This window comes from Balaenoptera borealis (genome assembly GCF_965194805.1).
Source record: "Balaenoptera borealis genome assembly, chromosome: 16".
Lineage (NCBI taxonomy): Eukaryota > Metazoa > Chordata > Mammalia > Artiodactyla > Balaenopteridae > Balaenoptera > Balaenoptera borealis.
Window position 1 is genome coordinate 29,319,225 of NC_138872.1, and position 27,962 is coordinate 29,347,186.

General features: G+C 50.4%; 2 long non-coding RNA genes across 4 annotated transcripts in view; both read right to left on the minus strand.

Annotated features, from left to right (window-relative positions):
• Window positions 1-27,962, minus strand: part of LOC309613942 — a 99,667-nt gene that overhangs the window by 45,046 nt on the left and 26,659 nt on the right. The window lies entirely within an intron of this gene.
• LOC309613944 lies at window positions 803-27,913 on the minus strand. Its single transcript, XR_014235955.1, has 3 exons — window positions 19,763-27,913; window positions 4,203-5,371; window positions 803-4,162 (listed from the first exon to the last, which is right to left on the minus strand). It is a non-coding gene; the product is annotated as an uncharacterized lncRNA (long non-coding RNA).

Sequence of the window (27,962 nt, forward strand, 5' to 3'; positions counted from 1 at the left end):
GTTACCTCTCATTAGTGCTGACTCTGTGCCAGGCACAAGTTAAGATTCCTGCAATCCTCGGTAATTCTATGAGGCAGGTATTACTCTGAATCCCATCTTCTACGTGAGGAAGTTTAAATGAGGTGCCAAAGGCCACAGAGCTGGAAACTGGTAGAACCAGGGCTTGAACCCAGGCAGGAAGACTCCAGGGCCCAGGCAGTTAACCACAAGATGCCTGCCTCTTGTTGAACAGGTGAAGACAAAACTCAGCTAATAATAATGATTGTTAACTTGAATCTGCCATTTATTGGCACTTATAATGGAACGTGCTGTGCTAAGTGCTCTATGTAAATGCATCCATTCACCCAATAAACACTGGGCATCAATGTATGTCGGACACTGGGCATACAGCTGTCAAAAAGAGGGTCAGGATGCCTGCCTTCCTAGAGCATATGTTCTAATCTTCACATGTGGGGGGTAGTCTTATCCCCATTTTTAGATGAGACACAGAAAAGGGGTGTCACTTGCCCAAGATCACACAGCAAGGAGTAACAAAGCCCACATTTGAGCCCAGGCCTGGCTGAGGCCTCATCCTCTGCTTTTAGGGACTCTAGAACCAGAGATGGCTGCACCAATGTACGTCCAGGACTCCTGTCCTCTCAGAGCCCCTGAACACACCATCCCACCCAGCCTTAGCCTCGGTTCCCCGCTGGCAAACGCACTAATGTCCCCTTCCTCTTCAAGCTGTTGTGAGATTCCTTCCTTTCTCCCTCCCTCCCGCCCTTCTTTCCTAAAACTAATTATGATGCCTCCTGACATTGTACAGACATCACAGTTTATGAAGCCCCTCCTCTTCTTCTGGAGGTTATTTTTGCTCAATTGTGCAGAAGAGAAAACCCAGGGGGTCAGAAAGATGAAGTGATTCACCCAAGGTAGTGACCGGATCAGAATTGGAGCCCAGACGTGTGTGCCTCAAAGTGACCCCAGTCAGTGTCCTGGCAGGGTCCTGGCAGGGTCCTGGCAGGTGCAGACGGCACTAGCCAGTTGAGTCGTTTGATCCTAGTTTCATAAAAGTATGATTTACAAGGGGATGTGCAGGGTATAGGAACCCACAAAGGATAAGGCAGTACCCCAGGGCTGGTGCAGATGGATCTATTATCAACCTAAAGGGTGAGGGGAGAGAGAAGCTGCTGTCATCCCAAGACAGAAAGCCCCCTGACAGCAGCTGTGGCCTTCAGTTGGGGGACATAGCCCATCTGAGATGACCCTTCAGGGAGAGAGCAGGGGAATAGATACCCCAACCTCACCTCCTCCCTTCAAAGTCCTACCGGTGCTCCCCACTGGCCAGGTCCAGCTGGAGGCCAGAGGACAAGGGAGGTCATTGACATGGTCCCTGAAGGCCAACCTCCCAGGACAGAGAGTAGGGAGAAGGGTGGGAAGAGGACCCAAGAAGGAAACCACAAGATCTCCAGCCAAAGTAAGGTGTGCTTTCCCTAGTTACCACCCTGCCCTTGCATGGGCAGAGCAGGCTCTGTTTCCCGTACCAGCAAGGCCACTAACGCATGTGTAAGAGTCAGGATGGCTAGCTCATGACGCAGAAACAAACAACCCCCAATTCTCAAGGCTTCATATGGTGGAAGGCTTATGGCCTGCGAGCCGGCCGCTTGCTTTGGTAAATGAAGTTTCGTCAGAACGTAGCCACAAGCACTCGTTGACGCCTTGTGCATGGCTGCTTCCTGGCTACGACGGCAGAGTTCAGCGGCTGCAGCAAGCCTAAAATATTCATTTTCTGGCCAAGAAAGTTTGCCAACCTCTGGCTTAAAAAAAACAAAGGTTTGTTTCTTACTCATGTTACGTGTGCATCTGCAGTTGGCGGGGCCTCGGCTCCGTATCGCCCTAGTCAGGCACCCAAGCTGGCTGGCCCTCCCGTCCAGAGCCCACCAGCCTTCCTGGCAGAGGGTAGAGGAAGCAAACCCTCCCCAGCTCCAAGGTTTCTACCAGGAAGAGGCGTGCCTCACTTCTGCACATAGATCTTTCACTATATCAAGTCCCATGACCATGCTTAACTTCAAGGGGGCAGGAAAGCACAATCCCTCCACGTGCCCACACAGGGAGAACCAGAAATAAACAGCGGACAGCACCCCTGACAACCGCAGCCTGTGAATATGGCGAATGGGGGTAAAACAAAGAAATGAGACTCCATGAGTTGCAGCAAAACTCACCAGACTTCCTGCTGGGTACAGGGCTCAGCGAAGCCAGGCAGGTTCAAGCCTGGGGGTGGAAAAACTAGAGAAAACAGACATGGCACCCCAGCCTTGCTCCCCAGCTTTATTATGGTGTCTAGGGATAAAATCTTGAGATCAGAGGAGCCCTGGGTCCTTTCCTTGGGACTCAGCTTTGAAAATGTGTATGGGGGGAGGGATGGGGGCAGTCTTGGGCCTAGACTCCTAGAGGCTCCCTTCTCTCCTTATCAGGGACCAGAAGCTGGCCAAAAACCCAAGAGATCTTGTCTCAGTTGCTGGCTTTATGACTAGACACCTTCCAGCTGTGTGGACTGGGCAGGTCACTTCCCCTCCCTGAGCCTCCATTTTCTCAACTGTAACGATCACGTCACCATGTGGTCCTCAAGGTGAGGTCCTGGGGACAGCAGCGTCAGCATCACCAGGGGACCGATTAGAATTCAAAGTCTCGGCCCCCACCCCACATACACTGAATGGAAATTCTGGCTGTGGGGCCCAGCATTCTGGGTTTTAACAAGTCTCTCAGGTGACTCTGGTGCTCGCTCAAGTGTGAGAGCGGCTGGTAGAAAGTGAGACTTAAATGAATTGAGATGCGCAAAGCCCAGGCATGAACCTGCTTTCCCTGCAGCTTCCCCACCTCTGTACATGACAACTCCATTCTTGCTCAAGCCAAAAAGCCTGCAGTCATCCTGGATCAGGGTTCTCCTACCCCCAGCCTGCAGCTGAACCTTTAAAATGTATCCAAAGGTGCCCCCTCGTCACCACCCCCTCCACTCCAGCCACCCCAGCCTCCATCGTCTGACACTCACATACCGCAATAACTTTCCAGTTCACCTTCCTGCTCTCGCTCCCTGCAACACCTCCTCACCCCACCTGCCCGAAGCATCCTCTTAAGAACGAAATCAGATTATTCCACTCCTCCACTCAGAACCTCCAATGATTCCAACTCACTCCAAAGAAAATCCTACTGGACGCTGCTGGTCTGATACCCACTGACCCCTCCACCTCCTCCCCGCCAACTCCCTCCCCTCGCTTGCTCTGCTCCAGCCACGAGGACCTGCCCTCTGCTCCTCCAACATGCCAGACACGCTCCCACCTCGGAGCCTTGGCTCTGGCTGTTTCCTCTGCCACAAACCCTTCTCTGGATATCCTCACATGGCTCACACCCTCACCTCCTTCAGATCACCATTCAAATGTCATCACCTCAGAGAAGCCTTCTCTGACCCTGCCATCATGCACTGTTCCCACCTCCTGCTCTGTTTTTCTCCATAGCACTTATCAGCACCTGACATACATCTCTATTGTTTCCCTATTTATTGTCTGCCTCTCCCCACTCAGAGGGAGGTCCATGAGGCCAGGGACTGCCTGTTTTGTTCACTGCTGTATCCCCAATGCCTGGAATATTGCGTGCACAGAATAGGCCCTTAATAAATATTTGTCAAGTGAATGAATGAATAAATAAATTTTAAAAGCAACAACAACAACAAACAGGTAAATGCTGTTTCCTCTCCCTGCTCCTATTGTCAATGATTTGGTCCAGGGCCCTGGCTGCATCCAGCATGAGGCTGTCCCATGGGCACTCCCAAGAGTTACACTACAGAAAGATCCCAGGATTAAGGACTGGGGCTCTTGAGTACCACTCTGGAATCAGCAAGCCTGTGTTCACATCTCTGCTCTTCCACTGTCTAGCCCTGTGACCTGGGGCAAATCATATCACTTCTCTGGTCCTCAATTTTCTCATCTCTAAAATGGGGATGGGGCTTCCCTGGTGGTGCAGTGGTTAAGAATCCACCTGCCAATGCAGGGGACACGGGTTCGAGCCCTGGTCTGGGAAGATCCCACGTGCCACAGAGCAACTAAGCCTGTGCACCACAACTACTGAGCCTGCGCTCTAGAGCCTACGAGCCACAACAAATGAAGCCCGCACGCGTAGAACCCGTGCTCTGCATCAAGAGAAGCCACCGCAATGAGAAGCCCGAGCACCACAACAAAGAGTAGCCCCCCTTCGCTGCAACTAGAGAAAAGCCTGCACGCAGCAACAAAGACCCAACTCAGCCAAAAATAAAATAAATAAATTTTAAAAAATAAAATAAAATGGAGATGATGCGAATAATGTGTACCTTACACCTTAAAGGGCTGTTGCAAGGACTAAATAAGGGGCAAGTGAAGGGTGCAGCACTATACCTGCTACCAACTAAGCACTCATTACATAGAAATTGCTATTGTTTTTCTTTCTTCTACCCAAATAGCCAATGGCCTGAGGTATTTGGGCAGCAGGAGAGTTTATTAAGAGTATAACTGGCTTCAGGGAAAGGGGGCCTGGGTTTGAGTCCTAGGAGCCGCCCTCTTGCTATGTGACTTTGCATGAGTCACTAGTCCTCTCTGGGCCTCCATGTCTCCATCTGAGCAGTGAGAGTAGGAGGTGTCGCAGGCGGTAGTCTTTTTTTTTTTTTTTAATTTTTCTAGATTATACTCCATTTAAAGTCATTAGAAAGTGCTTGGGTTTTGTTTTTTTTGTTTTTTTTTTTAAGATAGTAGTCATCTTTTCTTTTTAAAATTTATTTATTTATTTATTTATTTTTGGCTGCGTTGGGTCTTCGTTTCTGTGCGAGGGCCTTCTGTAGTTGCGGCAAGCGGGGGCCACTCTTCATCGCGGTGCACGGGCCTCTCACTATCACGGCCTCTCTTGTTGCGGAGCACAGGCTCCAGACGCGCAGGCTCAGTAGTTGTGGCTCACGGGCCCAGTTGCTCCACGGCATGTAGGATCCTCCCAGACCAGGACTCGAACCCGTGTCCCTTGCATTGGCAGGCAGATTCTCAACCACTGCGCAACCAGGGAAGCCCGCAGGCGGTAGTCCTGATGGTCCTTGCAGTTTCCTCCCCAAGTCCTTCCGGAGAAACAGCCCCTAAGGCTGGGCTCACCGAACCCTCTGTGTGGCCCACACCGTGGCGGCCCCTGGGCTGAGCGGGCTGGCTCAGCCACACGCTGTCCTCTCTCACCATCTTCACTGGCTCTGTGGTGGGGGTGGGGGGGACGACAGGGACAAGAGGCAGTACCAGGACGTGGCTGAGAGGACCGGAGCTCCAGGTCTAAACTGGAACTCTACCTCCTGGGGCAGGTCACTTAACCTCTTGTGCCTTGGTGTCCTCATCTGTAAAACGGAGATAATTGATTGTGAGGATGAAATAAATTGCTATGTGCAAAGTATTTAGACAAGTGCTTGGCACAGAATAACAACTATTATTATCATTAGCTATTATTATTACTAGTAGCCACAGCCAGTCTCTGAAGACCAGGCCCATGCTAAGTGTTTTACAAACGCTGATTTGATTCTCACAAAAACCATATGACAATCTTGTCACCATTTTAGAGATGAACAAGTTTGGCTCAGAGACTTAAGCCACTTGCCCAAGGTCACACAGCCTTCAGATGGAGCTGAGTTTGAGCACAGTGCTCCCTCAAGCCAGCCACTCTCCACGCTGTTTCCCTTAGCTCTCTGGTTTACTGATGGGAAACTGAGGCTCAGAGAACTCAGTCTGGGCTGGAGTCCTGCTGGGCCTTTCACCAGGGCATTCCTGAATCCAGGCAACCTGGTAGCTGGAGGCAGTGCTATGGGGCCGTTCTTACTTTCATTAATGGAGAAGGAAACTGAGGCTCAGGAGACAAAGGAGCTCTCCAAGGCCACTCAACATGCGGGCAGAGACAGGACCCAGGTCTGGTTGCCTACTAGCCGGGTGGCACGGTCTCTGAGGAAAGAGATCCCAGCACCCACTTGGGCAGTAAGTGGGTGCTGCCCTCCTTCAGCCCTGCAGCCCCCTCTCCTCCTCCCATCCCTCTGCTTTATGACCTGTTTTATGAGCCCGGCCTGGCAGCTTCCACGTTGCCATGGGAACCAGCCTGGTGCAGGCTCCTGGCAGCTCTATCTGAGATTGGCAATTTTAAGTCAGGAGCCAATCGTTGCGGGGGGGGAGGGGGCGGGGGGAGGGGGCGCGTCCGAGGATTGGGGTCTATGGGACCCCAGGGATGCATGGTGCCTGCCTGCCCCTCTGCTCTGCTCCAGCTCTCATGTGCCAAGGAGCTCAGGACTTCACAGCTGGGAGATCATGGAGCCGTTGGAGCCCTGGAGGGGACTGGAGCTGGCTGGGAAATGAGATGGGCCACCAAGTGGGGTCATGGAAAGCTAACAGAGCTAGAAGGGTGGACACACATGCTCAGGGACACACAGAGACACAAAGACAGACAACACAAAGGTCCTCACAATGGTATACATAGACACACACAGACTCAGACACACACACAGAAGCAGAGCTATGCACACAGCAGCCACAGGAAAAGACATACATAGACACACAGAAATCCAGAGGGATGCTCAGGTCCCCAGACACACAGACATCCAGAGACATACAGAGGACACCCAGAGACACATGCAGGCACACACAGACACACAAGGGGATATACAGACACACACACCTCACCAGCTCTGTGAGCCAGGCACACTGGCCAACCTCTCCAAGACCTAGTCTTGCAAACTGTCAAGTGGGTGTCATAATCCCCAGCTTGTGAGGATAGGGGAGGAGTAAGGGGCAAAATGCCTACAAGTGCTTAGATGTCTTCATTCATCTGCTCAAACAATACGGACTGAGCACCTACTATGTGCCAGGTATCTCCTCCAAGCTGCAAGAGAGCTAACAAGGACCAGCTTAGGAAGCTCACAGGCTAGTCAGGGAGAGAATAAACATAAATACACAAGCAAAACAGTTTTAAATTGTGAGACTTGTCATGGAGACAATAAAACAAAATAAGAGTGACTCTGCAGAAAAATGAGTTAGGGTAGTCAGGGAAGGCTTCTCTGAGGAGGCAATATTAGTCTGAGATGGATGTGATGGAGCTGGCCATGCAATGGTGTAGACAAGACCAGTGCAGCCAGCAGGAACAGCATGTGCAAGGGCCCTAAGGTCCAAAGGCAGGGCTCCATGGGTCCAGGGAGCACCAAGAAGGCCAGTGCAGCTGCAGCAGAGGGAGAGGGGCAGGTGGTGAGTCTGAGGAAAACTGGGGGCCAGATCAGGCAGGGCCTTGAAGGCCAAGTTATGGACTGTGGGTTTCATTACACATGAGGTGGAACCCACTGAAGGGTTTCCATCGGGAGATGACCTGGTCAGAACTGCATTTTAATAGGCTACTTGGGCTGCCTGGATGAGGCAAGACTGGACATGGGGAGACCAAGGTGGGGCTGTGGCAGCATCCAAGCGAGGGATGACTACAGGCTGGACCAGTAATGGCAATGGCAGTAGAGAGAGATGGTCCATGAATTCACACATTTGATGCATTTTTATTGGGTTTCTACACTGTTCCAGGCACTGGAGACACAGCAGCAAACAAAACAGACAGAAATCCCTGCCTTCTTGGGGTGTAGGATCTAGAGGGAAGAGAAAGGTCAATGAGTAAATAATTATAACAGAATACATCAGCAGGTGATGGTGGTGCTGAGTGCTATGGAGAAAAACAAAGCAGGGAAGGGAGGGGATGGGAAGGTCAGGGAGGGATGAGCCGGTCTGCAGTTTTAAACCTGAGTTTTGGGAAAAGCTTCATTGAAAAGGTGACATTTGAGCTAAGACCTTAAGGAGGGGCAGGAGTGAAATTGGGGGTCGGAGGAACAGAGAATTCCAGGCAGAAGGAACAGCAAGTGCAAAGACCCTGAGGCAGGATCATTCCAGTGTGTTTGAGGAAAGCAGGAAGGTCCATGTGACTGTGGTGAAGTCAGATGTGGGGGGAAGCAGGCAGATCACTGCAGGGAGGAGAGGAAGGGGAGAGGAAGGAAGAGAGGGTGGGGCTGAATGGTTGGGAGAGATCACAGGACCTGGATGCCTACACTGGGGAGGGCAAGAGCTCCAGGTCACCATGGCCCATCTCCATTCTGCCCAGGGGGCCCTGGCGCAAGGAAACAGAATTTCCTCCATTCATCCCCAAACCTTCATCAGCCAAAAAGCAAAAAAGTAGGGGGAGGAGGGAAAAGATGTCCCCATGAAAGGAAACCAGTTAGAGGGTACCCTCATCCAGGACAGACTCCTGCCCAGGTCAGAAGGAACTTCTAGTGGCTTTGTCAGAACTCCCGCTGCCCTCAAGAGCAAAGAGGGAGGTAGTGGAAGCCACGTCGTCGGAATCAGGATGACCTGGGTGGAGCCTGCCGCCAGAACAAGTCACCCCATTTGCTGCTGGCCTGACCCTACTCTCCCTGGGGAGAGTAGGAGTGTGTACATACAGGACCTGACCCATGAGTTCAAGGAATGCTGGTCGCGCACATTCATTCTCCTGAGCAGGTATCTTAGGGTGGACTGGGGCTGGGGGTGTGACCCCCATGGACTGGTCTGATGGGGCCTCAGAAGGCACAGAACAGGGCGCATGGCCCTCAACAACTGGTCTTCGGGCTCCCCACCCTGCCCAGAGACACCCCAGCCTTGACACAGTGCAGCAGGTGGTACCCAGAGGTGAGCCCCAAAGCTGCAGGTGAGCAGAATGGATTTCCTGCGTGGCAGGTGGTTAATAAGGGTACTGCCTCCTGTGGCTCTCCAGGGCCCAATGCCCTAGGCTGGATTTCAGGCTCATTAGTATCTTGGAACAAACACCTCTCTGGTTTCGAGCTCTCCGCTGCCCAGCCCTGCTTGACGGGAGCGGGGTTGCTGGAGGGGGACTCACAGGGCCATGGTCCACCCACCAAGTCAGCCCCAAGGCAGACGCCGGTTCAAGGCAGCTGGCTGAGAAGCCCTCCCTCCCTGAGTCGCATTCTTATCTGTCCAGAGGGGACCATAAGCCTTGCCCACCTGCCTCCCAGAGCTGGGTGAAGTGAATTAAAGGATGGAAGTGAAAGTGCCTGAATCATTAAAGAGTCAGGCGGGCCTCTGCATGCCACCTGGAGGGATCCAAGGTGAGTGAGGAAAAGTGCCCTGTGCCTGCTGCCCCCCACCCACTTCTGCCCTTCCCTGGGGTCCCTCCCCCAGCAGCCCAGGGATTCTGTTCTGTAAGACACTAGGTCAGAGAATGACCATAGGATCCAGCAATTCCTCTTCTGTGTATAAATCCAAAAGAACTGAAAGCAGGGACTCGAACAGGTATTTGTACGCCGTGTTCACAGCAGAATTATTCACAACAGCCAAGAGGTGGAAGCAGCCCAAGTGTCCATCGACAGATAAAAATAGGTAAACAATATGTGGTCTATACGTACAATGGAATGCTATGCAGCCTTAAAAAGGAACTTCTGACACCTGCTACAACGTGGATGAACCTTGAGGACATTATGCTAAGTGAAATAAGCCAGTCACAAAAAGACAAATACTCTGTGATTCCACTTACATGAGGCATCTAGAGTAGTCAGATCCCTAGCGACGAAAAGTAAAATGCTGGTTGCCGGGGCAAGGGGGTGGGGAGTATGGGGAGTTATTGCTTAATAGGTACTGAGTTTCAGATTTTCAAGATGAAAAGTGTCTGGAGATTGATGGTGGTGGTGGTGGTTACACAACAATGTGAATGCACTTAATGCCACTGAACTGCACACTTAAAAATGGTTAAGATGGTAAATTTTAAGTTATATATATTTTACCACTATAAAAAAATTGCATGCACATACACACACGTGCAGACACACACACACACATGTACCACCACCACCACCACCACCAGATCAAGCCTCTGCTCAACATCTTTCTGTGGCTCTCACCACACGTCCCACAGCCCCCCATGCTCTGCACCCCAATCTCTCTGCCCAGTCTCCTACCCCTCCCCTCGCTCATCCGCTCCAGCCCCACTGGCCTCCTTGTCCTTTTTCCAACCCACTAATTTCATGCCAGCCTTAAGGCCTAGACACCCGCCGACCCTTTTGCCAAGAAGGCTCTGCCCCAGAAATCTACAGAGCCTGTCCCGCCTCATCCTCCAGCTCTCACGTCAAATTTCACCTCCTTAGAGGTGCCCCCTGACCACCTGGACTAACAGTGCCCCCAACCCCACTCCTTTCATTCTTTATCCCTTTACCTGAACTTATGTCTCTTCACAGCATCAATCACCACCTGAAATCACACTTTATACTTATCCACTCTCTACTTGATTAGAATGTCAAGCCCGGAGGGCAGGAATCTCATGTGAGTAGCCCTAGAACAATACCTGGCACATAGTAGGTGCTCAATAAACAGCTGTTGCATGAATGGAGGATGGATGTACAATATTTGTTTATGACATACACGTTTTGTTATGTAGGTGCAGGCCTGGAAGTATTCCCACAGGCCTACAGTGGTGAACCAAGGAGAGTGGGCAGAAGGGGCTGTGGGCCGTGCCTGGCAAAGGACCTTCCGTGGTTTACTCAATGCGCCAGGTATTGCCTGAGACTTACAGTGGAGATTATGGTCATGTGGTACCTCTGTAATTTTTTTAAAGAGCTCTGAGACAACAATGCTCTGTCCCACATAGTAAGTGTCCAAGTGTAATATTCTCACCTCACCTCCCAGCAAGTCCTCAGGTTGTTACGATCACCCTCATTTCACAGTGAATCTCATTCTCCATCCCCCTGAGGGCCCCTGTGCTCCTGTTACACACCAGGAGTGTGTAACCATTCTCGGCTCAGAGACACCACAGTGTAGAAACAATCCTGTCTTCACGGAGCTTTAGTGGGGAGGCAAGCAATAAACACATAAGTAAAACTTGTCTGCAGGGGAAGGACGCTATGGATGATGTAGAGGGGTGACAGGTGAGAGTAGGAGATCAGGGAAGGCAGTGGAGGAGGGGCTGCAATTGAAGGAGGGAGACCAGGCAAACCTTCACTGGGAAGGTGACGTTGAAGCAATGACCTGAAGGGGCCAAGGAGGGAGCCATGTGGATCCGTGCGGGCAAAGGTAAGTGCAAAGGCCCCGAGGCAGAAGCATCCCAGCCCCCTGCATGCTGGAGCACTAGCCAGGAGGTCCCTGGGGCTGGGGGCAAGCTTGAAGGAAGGGAAGCTCAGAAACGTGAAGTCCTTTGCCTCACAAGGAGGAGGGCAGCCTGTCTGACTGTAAAGTCAGGGCTCGTAACTGCAAAGGGCCCGACACTAGTCCTAGAACAGGCAGCCGCAGGGGTTGAGCACGTCTTAGGTGCCAGGCACTGCACTAGGTGCACTGGGGGATCACAGGGGTGAAGCCCCTTCTCCCGGGGCTGCCACTCCAATGGAGGGTGGAGACGAGCCTGTGAGAAGTCAGCAGAGAGCCAGGCGGATTTCTACAAGAATCACGTGATTGTTTTTTCCATTTCTGTGTGCGTTGAGGGGGGCACACGTGCACACAGCATGCGTGTGCCTACCTCCAAGTGTGTGTCTGCCAGAGCCCACATGCTCCTGCGCAACTGTGCAGGGGTCTCGAGTTAGATGGCAGTGTGCTTAGCCCCCTTCATCCGGGTGAGTGTGAGGGAGTGGGCTCCTTGTGTTGCCCTTGAGTTCGCGAATCCTGGAAGGGCTCCAGGTCCATCCTGGGGCACGTACCTGTGCCTGCACATCTGAAACTGCGCGTGTGTCACTGCACATGTGTGTCTGGGTGTGTGCAGTGGTTCTGTCTCTGGATCATGACTCCCTGGGTTGGAATCTAGGTTCTGCCATTTATTTGGTATGACCTTGGCAAATCACCTAACCCCTCTCTGCCTCACTTTCCCCATCAGTAAAATGGGGACATTAATAAGACATACCTCATAAGATTGTTGTGAGGATCAAATAAATTAATATATGCGGAATGTTTGGAACGGCGCCTGGCAGATGTGAAGAGCAATGTCTGAGCTGTTATTACATCAGGGCTCTGTCTGCATGTGTGCACCTGAGTGCATGTCTTGTCTGTGTATCTGTCTGTGGGCACAGCCTCAGTCTTATCCCTGCATTTGCTACCTTCCTCTCTGGCCAATGAGAGCAAATGTGCTGGCCGGGGTGGGGGCCTGGGGAAGGACTGACAGGAGGGGGCTCCCACCACAACCTGGCCAGCTGGACTTTTCACAGCCCAGTGACTCTGTTCCTCTGAGTGGCCAAGCGGCTAGACTGGCAAGCAAAGGAGGGGCCCCTCCTCTGGGTTTCCCCGAGCCTGTGCTAGACCCATCTCTAGTCCTGACCATAGGGCCCGGACTTATATGTCTGATGCCCCTCAGGATTGGGGGATCTCAGAGGGCAGGGTCATGTCTGAGCCACCTCTGTGTCCCCACATCACAGCATTCACTCTTAGTGACAGCTGACACTTACTGAGAGCTTGGCTGAGTGTCAGGCCCTATACTCACACATGGCCTAATTCTCTGAATCCTCACATTGGTGTATTGAGATAGGTCCTCCCATTATTCCCACTTTACAGATGAGGAAATCAAGGCCCAGAGAGATGAAATGCTTACTAAAATCACACAGCTGGTATGTGGAGAGGCCAGAATTCAAACCAGGCTGTCTGGCTCCAGAAGCTGTAATCTTTTATCATGTCTCTTTTACTGAGTTAAATATACTGAGTTAAATTTACTAAATAAGTATATATTAAGTGAGTGAATCAACGAACAAGAAATGAAAGAGTGAAGTTTAGCGTGGAATGAAGAGGCTAAGAAAAAGGTGGATAGTGATTCTGGCAGAGGAAGGGACCAGCTTGGCTCCCTGCTGGGAAGCCCTGGGGATGGGAGAGGAAGGTGGATGGGGCCAGATGGTGGGGGTCTGGAAGCCCAAGCAGAGGGGCTTGAATCTGAGCTGGCTCTGCTATTCTGAGACCTGGCCACAGTGAAGTGCCATGGGGACAGGCCACCTGGATCCTTCCTTGTGGATAAATTGGTGAGCTGAGTCCAAGCCTCTAGGAGAGCTCATGGCTGAAGGTGGAGTAACAACAGAGTTGGTTAGAACAAAAGTCCTGCTGTCAATCTGAGGTTGGAACCACAGTGCCCTTGTTTCCTGGCCAGGGGACATTGGGGCAAGTCACCTCCCGTTAGTGAGCTTTAAGTTTCTCATCTGAATCAACTTGTTGAAGAGATAAAAGTCATTAGCCCAATGCCTGACACAATAAATGTACTCAATAAATAATCATTTACTATCTAGCAAGAACTTTAAAGTAACTATAATAAGTTGATCAAAGGATCTAGTGGAAAAGGTGAACAACATGCATAAACAGATGGGGAGTTTAGGAAGAGACGGACACCATTTTTAAAAAAAGAGCTGACTGGAAATGCTAGAACCATGCTAGAAGAGAAACTATCAGAGAGGAAGAATTCTTTTGATGAGATTATCAGCAGACTATACCCAGGAGAGAAAAGTGAACTTGATGGTGGGTCAAGAGTAATTCTCCAAACTGAAAATAAAAATTCATAGTGCAGTCTTCCCAGATTTGTTAAGATGGTTGAAGCCCAGAGACAGCAACACGATGCTCAGTAGTATCATTCCTTCAGTCATTTAACAAATATGTATTGAGCTCCTAATATGCATTGGACAGTGTTTTCAGACTGGGATCTCAACAGTGATCAAGAGGACAAAGGTCCCTGCAATCATGGAACACACACCTCAGGAGAGAGTCAGACTAATAAATAAGTAAAACATATAGTTTGTTACATGATGATATGTCCTGTGGATAAAAACACAGGAGGGGGTCAGGAAGAGTAGAGGGAGATACAATTTTAGATAAGATGGTCAGAGAGTCCTCAATAGGAAGGTGACATCTGAGCAAAGGTCTAAAGAAGGTAATGGAGAGAACCATGTGATTATCTGAAAGAGCATTACAGGCAGGACGGATGGCTGGTGCAAAGGTCCTGGGGCATGAATGCTTACAGTAAGTTAGTGGAAAAGCCAGAAGGCCAGGGTGGCCAGAGCTGAGTAATCAAGAATGATAGGAAACAAGGTCAGAGAGGTAAATGGGAGGTGGGGGCCACCAGTAGGGAAGCAGATGATAATGTTGGGATTTTTACTTCAACTGTAAGATGGGATCCATTGGAAGATTTTGGTCAGAAGAGTAGCAGGATCCCTCTGTGTAGAATGGACTGGAGAGGGCCAGGTGGAAGCAGGGAGGCCAGTGGGAGGTCTCCAGTAACTAGCCAGGTAATATTATAGCACCTGGAACAAAGGTGATGGCAGAGGAGGCAATGGCAGGCTTTAGATTGGGGGTGCATTTCGAAGGATGGGCTGATGTCAGGAGAGTCGTAATTGTTATTGTTGCTGTCATTAGGGCCCCTCACAAGCTTTCTCAGGGAGTCCCCACCCAGACAAGCAGGAGCAAAGGTGCCCACCTGGTCCCTCCTGCCAGGAGAATCTCATTGGTCTTGTTGGGTGGCCAGTTGCCAAGAACCATCTCCCGGCGCTGGGTGGGGCAGACTCCTAGCCCCCCCGGGGAGCCCCGGGCTGGAGGCAGGCTCAGGTCTGCTCTGCGCAGCCCCAGCTCCACAACGGCAAGGCTGAGTTGTTTACTCAGAATCAGCAAAGGTCAACAGCAGATTCATCCGAAGAAGCTGGTCCCTGCAGCGCCAGGCAGCCCCCTTCTCCCCCTAAACCGTCATGGAGAGAGGAAGCGGACAACCTCTCCAAGACACCCCAAAATGCTCACTTCCCGGGCCCCTCCCCCTCCTTCTCCACAGCACTGCTCAGTCTGGCCCCTGCCCCCGCCTGGCTGGCTGTCACGGGCTCCCTGCTGGTGCCTCTGCGTCCATCCCACCCCCTTCCATCCATCCCACTAAGGGCAGGAGAGGGGCCTTTCTGAAAAATACATCAACAGCATGGAATCCTCTTCCCACTTTTCTACGCTCGGCAAACTCCCACTGGTTCATCAATGCCTCTTCTCCAGAAGGTCTTCCTCGACTACCTGCAGGCTGGGTTCTCCTCTGACTCCTACAGCCCCTGTGCTCACTCCTTATTCCATTCACATTGTGTTACAAAGACTAGACAAGCAGGCAGGTGTGCCCCGGCCCACCACCCACGGCAGACATCACTGAATGGTCAAGGCGCTCTTCCGCACTGAGCACGGGTGTGGCCTCAGCATCACTGCATTCTAGGACTGAGTGCTAGAAAGAGGTGAACACATAGGATCAAACCTTTCATTTCATCTCCAATTGTTAATCATATGCACTACACACACACACACATACACACACACGAGCACGCACCATCACCTTTAGACAGTTGCTTTCTGGAGGGCAGGGTTAAGTGTCCTATTCATCTCCCTCTCTCTCTCTAGGACACCGCCGAGGGTCTGGTACTGAGGAAGTGCTCTCAAAGGCTCATCCTACACCAGCCCTGACTGCAGCCTGGGACGGCTCAGAAGAACATCACGGACAAACTGGCCCTCTCCGCACATTTCAGATGAGACAACTGAGGTCTGGAGAGAAGGCATCAGCCCAGAGCCACCCAGAAAGACAAGCTGCACCACCCAGGACTAGGACCCCAATCACCTCCACCTCCCCTGTCCAGCTGAGACTCTCTGTGTTACACTGAGCTTCCTGGAATTTCCTTTGTACCAAATTCCAATTAGCATCTGTGTCTGATCTCTTTGACATTGGGCCTCCCTCGGAGGAAACTCACAGACCATTTGGGGAAATTTGGGGGAATCAAAACCTTCACCCTTTCTCGACTCTCTTCGTAACTCTGTCTACATTAACTGTTAATTTCCATCTCATGTTAAAAGCCAAGGTCTATAGTGTAGGGGTTAGGCTTGACAGGTCCCAGTGATGACCTATGTCCCATAATAAAAGCATTCTGGGGACAATATGTCCTGGAAATGCTATGTGAGATCTTCCCCATTGTGAAGCTTCACATTACACATTAGCATATATGTAAAAGAATCTAACTGAAGCCAAAAAAAAAGAAAAAGCTTGTCAAATTTTGCTTAATCTTGTTCTTTAAAGTTATTTAACCACACAACTTTTTTTTCAAAGTTCTTCTTTGCATCTCTATCGGTTACGATTCTTTGAGTTATATCAGAAACCTCAGCTGAGCTCATTTAATACAACAAGGAGAGTATGTTAGCTTTTGTGACTGAAAAGTCTAGAAGTAATGAGGGCCTCAGGTATAGTTAGATCAAGGCCTTGGCTCCATTTCTTGGGAATTCCCTTTGGATCTCTATTCCCTCCCCTGTACATTTGTCAGCTTCATCCTCAGTTTGGCTTCCCTCATGGAAACAAAATGGCTGCAGCAGATCTGGGCATCACATCTGAGTACCCCATGGCACAGAGGAGGAGCCTTCTCTTCTCCCCATTATGGACTGGATGTCCTCACCCTATTTAGACCAAGTGTTCATCCCTGAGCCAATCACCAGGCAAGAGGAATGAGCATCAGCCAAGGAGAGGCCACCCCAAGGATGAATTTAATGTCTTCCACAAAGCCCATGGCAATGTCCCCTCCCTGTTAACACTCATCCCACCAACCCACACCCCATTTTTCCCAGCTAAGAAAACTCTGATTTTTCCCATGGAACTGGTGTTCCACTGATCTCAAGGAGAGTAGGTCCCTACCTGAGCCCTGAGGGTGAAACTTGATTGTTCCAAAGGACATATAACCTTATTCCTCTTCACCAGCAAATTAGTCTGGAATGGCTGCATGACTTGGTTCTGGCTCATGAGATGCAAGCAAAAATCTGCTAGGTGGGGTTGCTAGGAAAGCTTTTGCCTTTTTGATGTAAAGAACAGACCTGGCTGTCATGTCCCTTTGCCCCATTACCATTCCTTTTTCTTCAAACCTAGTATGAGGATTTGATACCTGGAGGTGTGGCAGCCATCTTGGGACCATGAGGCAACAACCATGAAAACAAATGCCACTGTGCCAGAGATGGCAGAACATGAAGATTGAGCCTGAGGCACAGACAGCATCTTTGGGCAGCTGTGCATACCCTGGACTGCTATTTTAAGTAAAAAATTAGAAATTCATATTTGTTTAAGCCAAAGGCATTCTTAACTGACACAAAGCCAAGTCATTTTTTGCAAACTAGGACTTGTGAGAGCATAAAGACACAGCCTTGGAGACACAGCTCAAGTTTAATCGAATCCCAGATATTTTCTTAAACACATTCTGCTCCAGGGATGTTTGTGAGAGAGCAGATCGTCCAAGCCTTCCACTCCAGCAGAGAGGTGAGTAGGGTGTCAGGAGCCACGAAGCAGCAGGCTACAGAAGGGGGCCACTGCCTTATCTACTGCCATTGCAGGGCATCCCAGGGTTGCTTTGGGGCTTATTTCAGAAAGTTTTAGTTATGACAACACAAAAGCACATTCTTGAATCCAGATACCAAGTTGGGGTTCAGCAAAATCTATCCATAGCCTCAAACTTATCTCCCCCTTCCATCCCAGTCATCTTACTTCTAGAATCTCCCTTGAGAGAATAACCCAAAATCAGAGGAGAAAAAGCCAAGAACCTGCCATCATAGCCACATATACTATAGCAGAAAAAAAAAAGAAAACTAGATAAACATAAATGTCCTAAAAGAGGGGAATGATTAAGAAACTAATGGACTATTACATGGACATGAAAATGATGTTTACAAAGTTTGCAATAGCAAAGGGAAATAGTCATGATATTTGTTAATAAAAAAGCCAGTTCTAACATCATATATATATAGTATGATCTCAATTATATAAAAATTGCATTGGAAAAAATAAACCAGGAAAAAGTGTACTGATGTGTTAACAGTGATTGTGTCTGGTTGGGGTATCATGGGTACGTTTTGGGGGAATTTTTCCTGCTGTTCTGTATTTTCCCATTTTGCCTATATGTTCTACTTTTATAAGCAGAAAGAATAAAATTGACTTTTCTTTTTAAAGCTTCCAGGACCCTCTACTGTGTGAGATCATTGCTGTCATCTCCCCTCCAGTAAAGCAGATAATCAAGGGCTTCCTAGAATGGGTGACCCCCTTCTGCACTGAGCCAAAATAAAAACAGCTTCCAAACCTGGCGTATTTGATTAATAGCTTGAATTTTTTTCAACAGGCAAAGGGAGTGGTGGGAAAAGGGGAAGATCAACACCCTATTTTTAAATGGTGACGTGAGCTCACAGGAACTAAAGGCAAGAAGAGGTACACACCATTCCAGGCCTTATGCAAAGCTATGCAAATGAGACACACTCCCTGGCTAAGCAAGAATTCTGGGTCTGAGTTCCCACCTGGAATCCTGGGTCTCACTGAGCTGAGCAGAAAGGGAAGAGGGAGAGGAGGGAATAGTGATGACCATCATTCGTTGAACACCTACTAAGTGCCCAGCTTGCAAAGCATTTTCACAGCCTGGAGAACTTCTGACCCTCACCACATCTGTGGTGTAGGTAAAAAAATCATCTCTACTTTGCAGGTGCATCAAATGGAGTTCACATAGGCATCAGCCAACTCCAAAGCTGGTGGTGTTTGTGGCCAGGCTAAGCAGCCCTGGGGAACAAAGGGTGTGGCAGCTCTGAGGGTGTCAGTCCTCGATGGGGAGGAGAGGAGGAGAGAAGAGAGATGCAGGCTGCTGGGGGTCCACGGAGCACAAAGGTCCAGAACCCCTGGATGCAATGCCATTAGACTTGCAGGTGGGATGCATGCAACGACCTTGGTCCTCACCTGGCCTTTGTGCTCTCTATGCCTTCTGCCTGGAACACCCTCCCTCGCTATACCTCCTCAGTCGGCTTTTCGCTCCAAGGTCACCTTATCAGAGGGGCCTCCTCTGACTACTCTACCTAAAAGAGCATCACCTGCCCATCTCTCCCACCCCCAACATCTATACCCTGCCCTGCCTGGTTTCTTCTCATAGCACTTATCACCTCTCTGACTTACATATATGTTTGCTTATGGCAAGAAAGTGTGCTCCATGAGAGGAAGGAGTTTAGCTTTTGGGTTCACTTCTGTGTTTCTAACGCCTGGTACATACTTGATATTCAAGGCATATGTGTCAAAAGAATTAAGGAATAAATAATGAATGAATGAATGAATGAGTCTCAACTGCTCCAGGACCAAGTTACACACCTTAGACAATGACCCAACAATAATAATAACATCGTTATTAATGGTACAGTGTTACTATAACTGACATTTCTAAGCACATATTTTTACATTCCTTTCCTCATTTAATCCCCACATCAACGACCCAAGGCAGGAAACATAATTATCCCTGTTAGACGGATGCAGAGACTGAGGCTCCAAAAAGTCAAGTAAACTGCCCAGAATCAGAGAAAGTAACCAGCAGAGCCAGTTCTTGAGTCAAGCATGTCCGATTCTAGAACATACTTCTCTACCCACCACATGGTGCCCTAGGTGAATGCCACCCAATGAGAGGGCAGGTGCTACCTCTGCATTATTCATCACTGTATTCCCCATGCCTTGCACCGAGTAACTTGCCCTGGATGAGTCTTAGTTAAATACATCAATGTTTCTCAAAGCACAGTCCCTGGACCAGCAGCAACAGCACCACTGGGAACCTGTTAGAAATGCTCGTTCTCAGGTCCCACAGCAGACCTCCTGACTCACACCAACATGTGCCGGAGTGTGGGAACCACGGGGATAAATGGACGGGGGCCTGCAATCTATCGCCCCATCCCTAAAGCAGGACTGATCACCCAGTGGGGTCATAGTGACGGTAAAATGAGAATCTCACCCAGCACTGGATCTGGCAGGGGTTCAAGCTCTCCTGATTCCCTCTCACACACAACTGGAGGAAAAGTTTTCAGCTATAATTTCAGGCCTTTGATTTCGGCCTCATCTGGCCGAGAAGACGCCAGCTTGTCAGGAGGAGCAGAGAGCCGGTAGTGATGGCGTTGGAGCAGGAGGATCTATTATTAATTACCACGTAAGGTTGATTAAGAGCCCACAGGGCACTGCAGCTGTGAGGAGCTTGGGGGAAACTCCACTCCTGCCTGGAAGGGAAAATGATTAGCAACATTATGAAAGGAAACATTCATCCTGTAGCAGCCCTGAGCAAACACCTCCAGGGGTGGGGAATTTTCCTTTCCCACGATCTCTCTGGGAGCAGGAGGGAGCTGCTTCCAGAGCCTGGGGCAGGTTTGTTGGGGCAGGAGGGTGGACTATTTGGCCTCCAACCAGCCTGCAGGCCTGGGGTGGATGGATAAACTAGAGAGCACACGCTCCTCCACCCAGTTCTAGGGAGCAGAGATGCCCAGCTTGGCCTCTCGAGACAGAAGTTCAAGGTGCCGAGATCTTTCTGAGTTCTTGAGAGACAGAGGCAAACTGGATTTAGATGCGTCAAATCTCCTAATTTTTAAATCTGGTTAAGACAAGTTCTGGATTGGCAACCGTTCTAGCTACTCAGCTGCCAGTGTCAGGTTTAATCCTTTCGACAACCCCATCTCCATCTTCTCTACAAAGAAAGTAAAGGCTCACCCCTCACCAGCGAGTCGGGATCCAAGCCCACCTGTAGCTGGGATCCAAGCCCACTGTGCTTCCTGAGCCCTTGCTTTCTCCAACAGACCACTCAGGCACCCTGACCATGTGCCTTTCTGAAAATATTTCAGAAAGTCTGTCCTTGCCCAGTCCAGGCTACACCCCTCCAAACTGTGTCTCACATCAGATACAGCATAGAAACGCTTAGTCAGACAACACATCTAGATGTTCAGATTTGAACACCTGGACATCCCACCTGTACTGTATTCCTGGAGGTAATTCCCTGCTCCTCCCAGAACCAAGTGCCCATGAACCAGCTCCACTCTCCCACAGGGCCTGCTTCTGACCTTTGACCCCATGTTTCCCAGAATGTCAAGTGAGACTGACCAATTACCTCTCACTGTGCACCACAGAACTCTATTCTTTCCTGCCACTGACTAGGCTCAAGCTGTAAGCTAGACTCTACCCTTCTCTGGGACTCAATTTCTTCTCTATGCCAAAGAGAAGAATTCTTGGCTTTGGACCCAAGAATCAAGTTCCTGACCTCATTAGTTCCACAATTAAGCCACTGACCAAATCATTCCTAAACTCTGAAGCGAGAAGATAGACTTCATCGGTGGTGATGATGACATTGATGATGATACCAGGTACTAACATTGTTTTGATGCTACCTATGTGCCAGGCACTTAACGTGGATTATCTTGTTTAATCCTCACGCCGACCCTACAAATGAAGTGGTATTGTAAGTGCCATTTCATAGAAGATGAGGTTAAGGCTGAGAGTGGGAAATGAGTCCAGAGCCCACAAGCTCTGAGCCACCACCCTGATGTCCACCCTGCATCCTCTCCCATCGCCCCAAAACATGAGGCTTGTTGGCCCCCTCTAAATTTCTCCGTCTATAGTCCAGACCACACCAGGTCTGAGGCTGGGGGCTGAGCAAGCTGCTCTGTTTCCCAGGAAACCGTTTTGAGCCCTGAGGACTTATGAAGGAGTCCCTGAGTTCGGGGATGAGATTTCAAACTGGTACAGCTGACCACAGATCCCCAGAGAGGGAGTGAGCTCCCCATCCCTGCCAGTGTACAAGCTGAGAAGAGGCAATGAATTCGGGAGAATGTTGTAGCAGGGATTCCAACATCAGATGGGGAGGCAGAGGGGATAAGCTAAATCCGTAGCTTTCTGGGAGAAAACAGTAGCGAAGAGGCAGCTGCCTGCGTTCAGATCCTACTTACTTTGCTGTGTGACCTTGGGCAAGTTCCTGAACTTCTCTTTGCTCAATATGCTCGCCTTCAAAATGGAACTAGTAATAGGCCCTACTTCGTTGCACTGCTGTAAGATTACACAAATTAATATGTCTGAAACATTTAGCAGAGCGCCTGGCGCGTGGTAAATCTTTAAAGCATTAGCTATTACTTTCAAACTTTTAATTTTAACTTGGGAGTGCTCTTCCAGTCAAAATTTCAGCGGATGCCAATACGGGAAATAGATCAAAGAGAAGCTGCCTGCCTGAGGAGGTGGGGGCTGGGGGCCCAGGAGCCCTGTCGGATCTACTGCCCTTCCCACAACAGTCTCAGCACCACATCAAGGGTCTGTGGGGCCAGTGTGACAACCACAGCTTATGCCACAGCAAGCCCTCCGCCCCAGAGGCTCAGAAAAGCTCCCTGCCTCTCAAAAGCCATGGCGTTCAACCGCCACAGAGGGGGAAACAGAGGTCCTGAGAGGAGTGAGAGCTTGCTGAGGTCACAGCCAGTGGAGGGACGTATTCCCCCGGGAGGGCAGAGGGGCTCCCCAGCCCCCTTCTCAGAAAAAAGCAAACACCGGGTCACAGAGGGGCCAGAGCCTCATTGACACACCCGCCCCAGTGCGGGCCCTCCCACTGTGGGAAGCTGGCTCCGGGGACAGTCGTTGCCTGCTAGGAGGTCAGCAAGAGGAGGTAATTTTTGGAGAAGGAAGGAGGGTTGGCAGGAGACCGGGAGTGAGAGAGGGGCACGGAGCCGGGCGTGGGGTGGCTCAGGCCTCCCAGAGCACAGAGGGGCTCTGCCAGCGTCACACACCCAGCCTGGGAGGGAGGGACCTGGAGTCAGCAAGCCCAGAAGAGCCCCCACATTGGCAAGATTTCCCCTCCCCTGGACCCTGCTGCCGTCCACAGCAAGACCCACTCTCAGGGAAGGGATGATCATCGGCCGCCTGAGGTGTTGCGTCTGAGTCTCATCAGGGGAAGCCTGTGATGACACTCGGGTTCCAGACCCTGATTATACAGAGGAGACTCCAGCCCAGAGAGGGGCAACGGCTTATCCAAAGTTACACAGCAGGTGGGGGTAGAGCTGGGACCACCTCCTCAGACATTCGGGGCCTTTCAACAATAATGAAAACATTACGGTTTTCACTGGCATAAAAGCCTTATCCTAGGAACCGTGGTCATAATAATAACAACAACAATAATTTAAGAGCTACATTTTTTGAATCCCTACTATAGGGCAGGTAAAATTTTAAGTTCTCATAAGACAAACCCATGGGGAAGGACCACGATCCCCACGAGGCTCATCAAGATAAGAGAACCTGCCTGAGGTCACACAGTTGTTACTCGGTGGAGCGGTAGTCACACAACCCACATCTTGGTCAATACTCTGTGGGGAAAGGACCTATGTGGAAGTTCAAGCATTAGTGTGCATGGGTACAGGGAACTTCAGGGCTTGTGGAACCACCCTAGAGCTGTTGAAACTATGTACGGGCAGCTGCTTTCCACACAGACGACAGCTCCTAGCACACTGGCTACCAAAAAAACCCAGAAAACTAATTTTCCCAGCTTCCTTTTTGGCCAAGAGTAGCATATGACAACGATCTGGCCAATAGATTTAGGTAAAGTCCCGGAGACAGCATTCCTCCACAATCAGAAAGCCCTTTCCTTTGCACTTATCCCTTCCCCTTCTTCCTACATGGAACAAAGACACAGTGCCTGAGTCGTGGCAGTCATCTTGGAACCACGAGGCACCAGGAATGAGGACAAAGGGCTACATGGTAAAGATGGCAAAGGCACCGGCAAGCAGAAGCTGGCCACCAGTGACAGCAGTGAGAGCCACACTGGTCCCAGTGGCCCTCCCTGGACTTCTTGCCATAGAGGGCAACAAGCACCAACTGGGTTATACCTCAATAGTAGGGTTTCTGTTATATGTGGCTGAGTACGTCCCTACCCTTCCTAATGATGGGCATGAGATGGGATCCACGGCCTGGCTGACCCCAGACCCACGCTCCCACCATGGAATCACACTGCTTCCAGGGGCCACTCTTTCTCCCTCCATCTCTCCCCAAATGCACTAGCGTAGGCCTCTGCTCGCGGCAGGCTCAGAAAACTGAGCACCTGCCTCTCAGGCCACATTGTCACCGGCCACCAGGCCGACCGATGTGAACCCAGTTGAGAACTGTGAGGAACGGGGTGGGGGTCTTGCCCTGAACCATGAAAATTCCAGGGTTCCAAGTATCCAGCAAACTGAACCTCCAGGCAGCACATTTGACTGGGCTCACAATTACCACCTGCACCCTTCATGTGACTGTTAAACAAACATGTATGGAGAGCAGGCTGAGTTCCAGGTGCTCCCAGGTGAACATACCAGCCAAGCCCCGCGACAGAGCTCACGTCAGAGGCAGACAGTAAGCAAGTGAGAGATGCGTTCCTCTTGATGCCACCCTCGCCTCTACAAGGCACTTTACAGTTTACATTACCTAACTTCGTCCCCTCAATGACCCTGCAAAACAGGGACCATTTTACAGACGAAACAGAGGCACCGAGCGGGAACTAAGAGGAGACTTCCCCAAGAGCACCCAGCCTGTCCAAGAGGCAACAGGATTTGAGCCTAGCTCGGTCTGGCTGCAACCGTCCCCCGCAAGGTGTGTCCTCTGTCCACCAGAACAATCACACAGGCCCCTGCAGACCCAAAATAAAGTCGGGCTGGGACGCAGTGTTGCCAGCTACACAGCAACGCCCCGCCAGCTGGTGGTGCCGGAAGGTGCTTTCATTATTCATCCCCCTTGAACGCGCAGGCCCAGGGCTTCAGCCATGCTTTTCAGAGCTCGCCCATGGGGCAGCTGGGTAATGAGTCCAAGCCTGTCAGGAAGTTTGGGATCTGTCACCCACAGAATGTTCCCTGGTCCTCCCACAGCAGCCCCGTCAGGCAGAGTGGAGGATGACAAGAAGCCAGGACACTTCAAAGACACCAGGGCCTGGGGTGGGTTGCAGATTTGATGGCCTGATGTCCATTCCTTCCAGGGCAAGATCTTTCAGACTTTGACTAAGCAGACTGTCAGGCAAGTTGGGAGGGTTGGCGAAGGGTGGGAAGGTCATTTCTTCAGGGGAATGGGTGTGGTACAGTGACTCAAAGAAGCACCAGACAGGGGGAAGATCTCCTTTTTCAACATGGACAGAGCCAAGCAAACCTGGCTTAAATGTTGGCTCTGTTATTTGCTAGCTGTGTGTCCTTGGCTGAGTCACTCACCCTCTCTGATCAGGTACCTTGAATACAAAATGGAGAGTCACTCATATCATAAATGAGCATTGGGCCCGTAATATGTTCCAGGCACTGGGGACACAGCAGTGAGAGTAACAGACAAGTGCCTGACCTCACAGTGGGGCTTTTGTAAAGATCGGAGTTCATATGTCTAAAGCATTGGGTCCCATACATAATAAGGACTCAATGCATGGTCATTATTATTACTTTTATTATTATAGAGAATATACATTTAATATATACAATTATTTTCTCTAACTCACCCTGTATGGTCATTTTTACCACAGCAGAAAAGAATTCCCCCATGCCACATACACAGGCACACGTGCACACACACACAAACACACACAAGCACCAGCCATTCTGAAGGAATTTACTTCATCTTTCAAAATTGCCTCTGACATTCATTTTTCCTAGCCTGTGAGTTTTTTGCCCCATTCATTTCCCCTAAGTCCTAACTTATCCTAACTTGTCCTAACCTAGCCTGGCATTTAGCAGGGGACAATAAATGTTTTCTTCACTCACTCATTCATTCATTCATTCACTTGACAAACATTTTTTAAGACCTGCAGTGTGCCAGGCCCTGCCATGATCAAGACAGACAGAGTCCCCACCCTCCTGGAGTTTACATCCTCTAAGGGAAGACAGACAGAAAGTACACTATACCCCCAGGTGTAGGAGAGAGTGGAGTGGACGGGTCGTTTCGGATTGACTGGTGAGGGAAGATCTGGATGAGAAGAGGACATCTGAGCAAAGATCTGGGTGGGGTGGAGAAGGGGGCCTTGTGGACTTCTGGGGAAAGAGCACACCAGGCAGAGGGAAGGGTAGGTGTCAAGGCCTAAGGCAGGAAGAAGGCTGGCAAGGAAAGGGAGCCCGGGGCAGGCTGCCCTGGGTCCCCACCCTGCAACAGTGGGCAATCAGGCAGAAGCACAAAAACAGGCACCAGTGATGCCTGGCAACTCCTTAGACTCACTTAGAGTCCTGGGATGGGGGCCTGAGGGTTATCTCAGACTCCAACCCCTCCCTGATGAATTGGGAGAACAGGGACCAGAGAGGGAAGGGGGTTCCCAAGGTCACACAGCCAGCAATGGCCGGTTGGACCAGATCTCACACGTCCTAACTCCAGCCAGTGTTGTCTCCACAAAACCACTCATTTTCTTTCTGGCTGTCAAATTAAGGGGTCTGGGAAGATCCCAGGAGACACAGGGGGTCACAGAGGTTCAGAGACAGACAGGAGAGAGAGAAACTCAGCCTCCCTCCGCCCCCAGTGGTGTTTGTCCTCCTGCTCAGAGAACCGCTGGGACCTGAGAGGGATGTGCCCCCATCCTGGCTCTGCATCTGGGAACCATGGTTACGGCTGCCTTTTGATTGGCAGGGGGTCTGGACCGACTTCGAGCCACGCCCTGGTTCCTAGATGTTGTGTCCGAAGCAGGAACGAAGGCCAGGGGACAAGCCGAGGGTCACCAGTTGCCCCGTGATACCACTCGCTTCACCTTCCCCTCCCAAGCCGTTCACCCGGGCACCTTGCACCACCGCAAAATCTCTTTTGGAGCTCTGAATTAAAAATAAATTTGCAAGCACATAACCAGATGTTACATGGGGAAAAGATAAATAACTCAGCCTGTCAAGGAACTGCCTCATCTCAGTCAACCCTCTCTCTTTCACAAGGTTTTAATTTTTAATTTCACAGCGGTAACTATAGCAACCTGCAAAAATAATATATTCCAAAGCAAAACAACTTTCTTGGCTCTGGCTCAGCATCTCTGTGTTCCCTCCTTCCCTCCTCTCTACAAACTTCACGCAGGTCTGTGCCCTGAGTTGATGAACGTTCTCAGCTTTGAACTCTCTCAATCATTAAGTAATTCATTCATTCATATACAGGTATCTCTTGCCACCCACGCCCACGCCACTCAGTTCAGGGGCCAGGATGCTGGACAATGGATTCAGAATCGAGAGGGATGCCATGTCATCCTCATCTATTTGGTTACTAAGTTTTGAGTAAATAGGAGCAAGAGTTTGGCTAGCAAGGGATATCTGTAGTCACTGGAAACCTAATTTGTTCCAGGGACAGTGCTGGGCATCAGGGAGAGAGAGCTGAGGAGGGACTGAGCTTGCCAAGGGGAGACAGACATTTAAACAGATGATTATAAGAAGGTAAGACAAGTCTTGAATTAAAGGGGTGAATAATGTACAAAAGAGCACAAAAGAAGGGAGGGTTATTGATAGCTAGGGTGGTCCAGGAAAGCTTCACAGAGGAGGTGACTTCTGAGATGGGCCCTGCTGGATGAGTAGAAGTTTTCTGAGTGATCAAAATAGGAAAGGGCATGCCAGGCAGATGGAACAGCAAGTGCAAAGGCAGAGACAGGAGAGACAGGTTCACAGGGCCCAAGCACAGGGCAAGGGTGGTGCCTGAATGGGATGCTGGAGGGGCCGATGGAGCAGAAACACAGAGAGCCTGGGGCGCTGTGCTTAGAGGCAAGGGGAAATCAGCAAAGTAGTGGGGTGAACAACACATATTTTTAAAAGGTGACTTTGGGGACAAGTATGGGGAATGGATTGGAGGGGAGAGAGCCTGTGGGGAATGTGAGTGGGAGAGGCCAGAAGTGGGTGGTGGCTGCAGGAAAGCAGAGGGTGGATGTCTTAATTTGGGTTCCATGAGAAGTAGACCCTGAGCCAAGGATTCGAGTTGATGTGGGAGGGCGATCCCAAGAAGCGCTGATGGGGGCTGGGGAAGTGAAACAGACAAGGGGAGGGAAGGAAGCCAATGAGTGGTTGTTATCAAGCCAATTACCACCTGGGCAGCTGGGGCTGAGCCCTGCTGGGGAGTTCAGGGAGCCAGTGCCCAGGACGCCTCAGAGTCGTGCCCCCTGAGGGCGAAGGAGCTGGAGTATTTAAATGCCAATTCCTATATTAATTGGCTGAGGGCTGCTCCCAGGAGACATCAGTTCCCTGGTACTT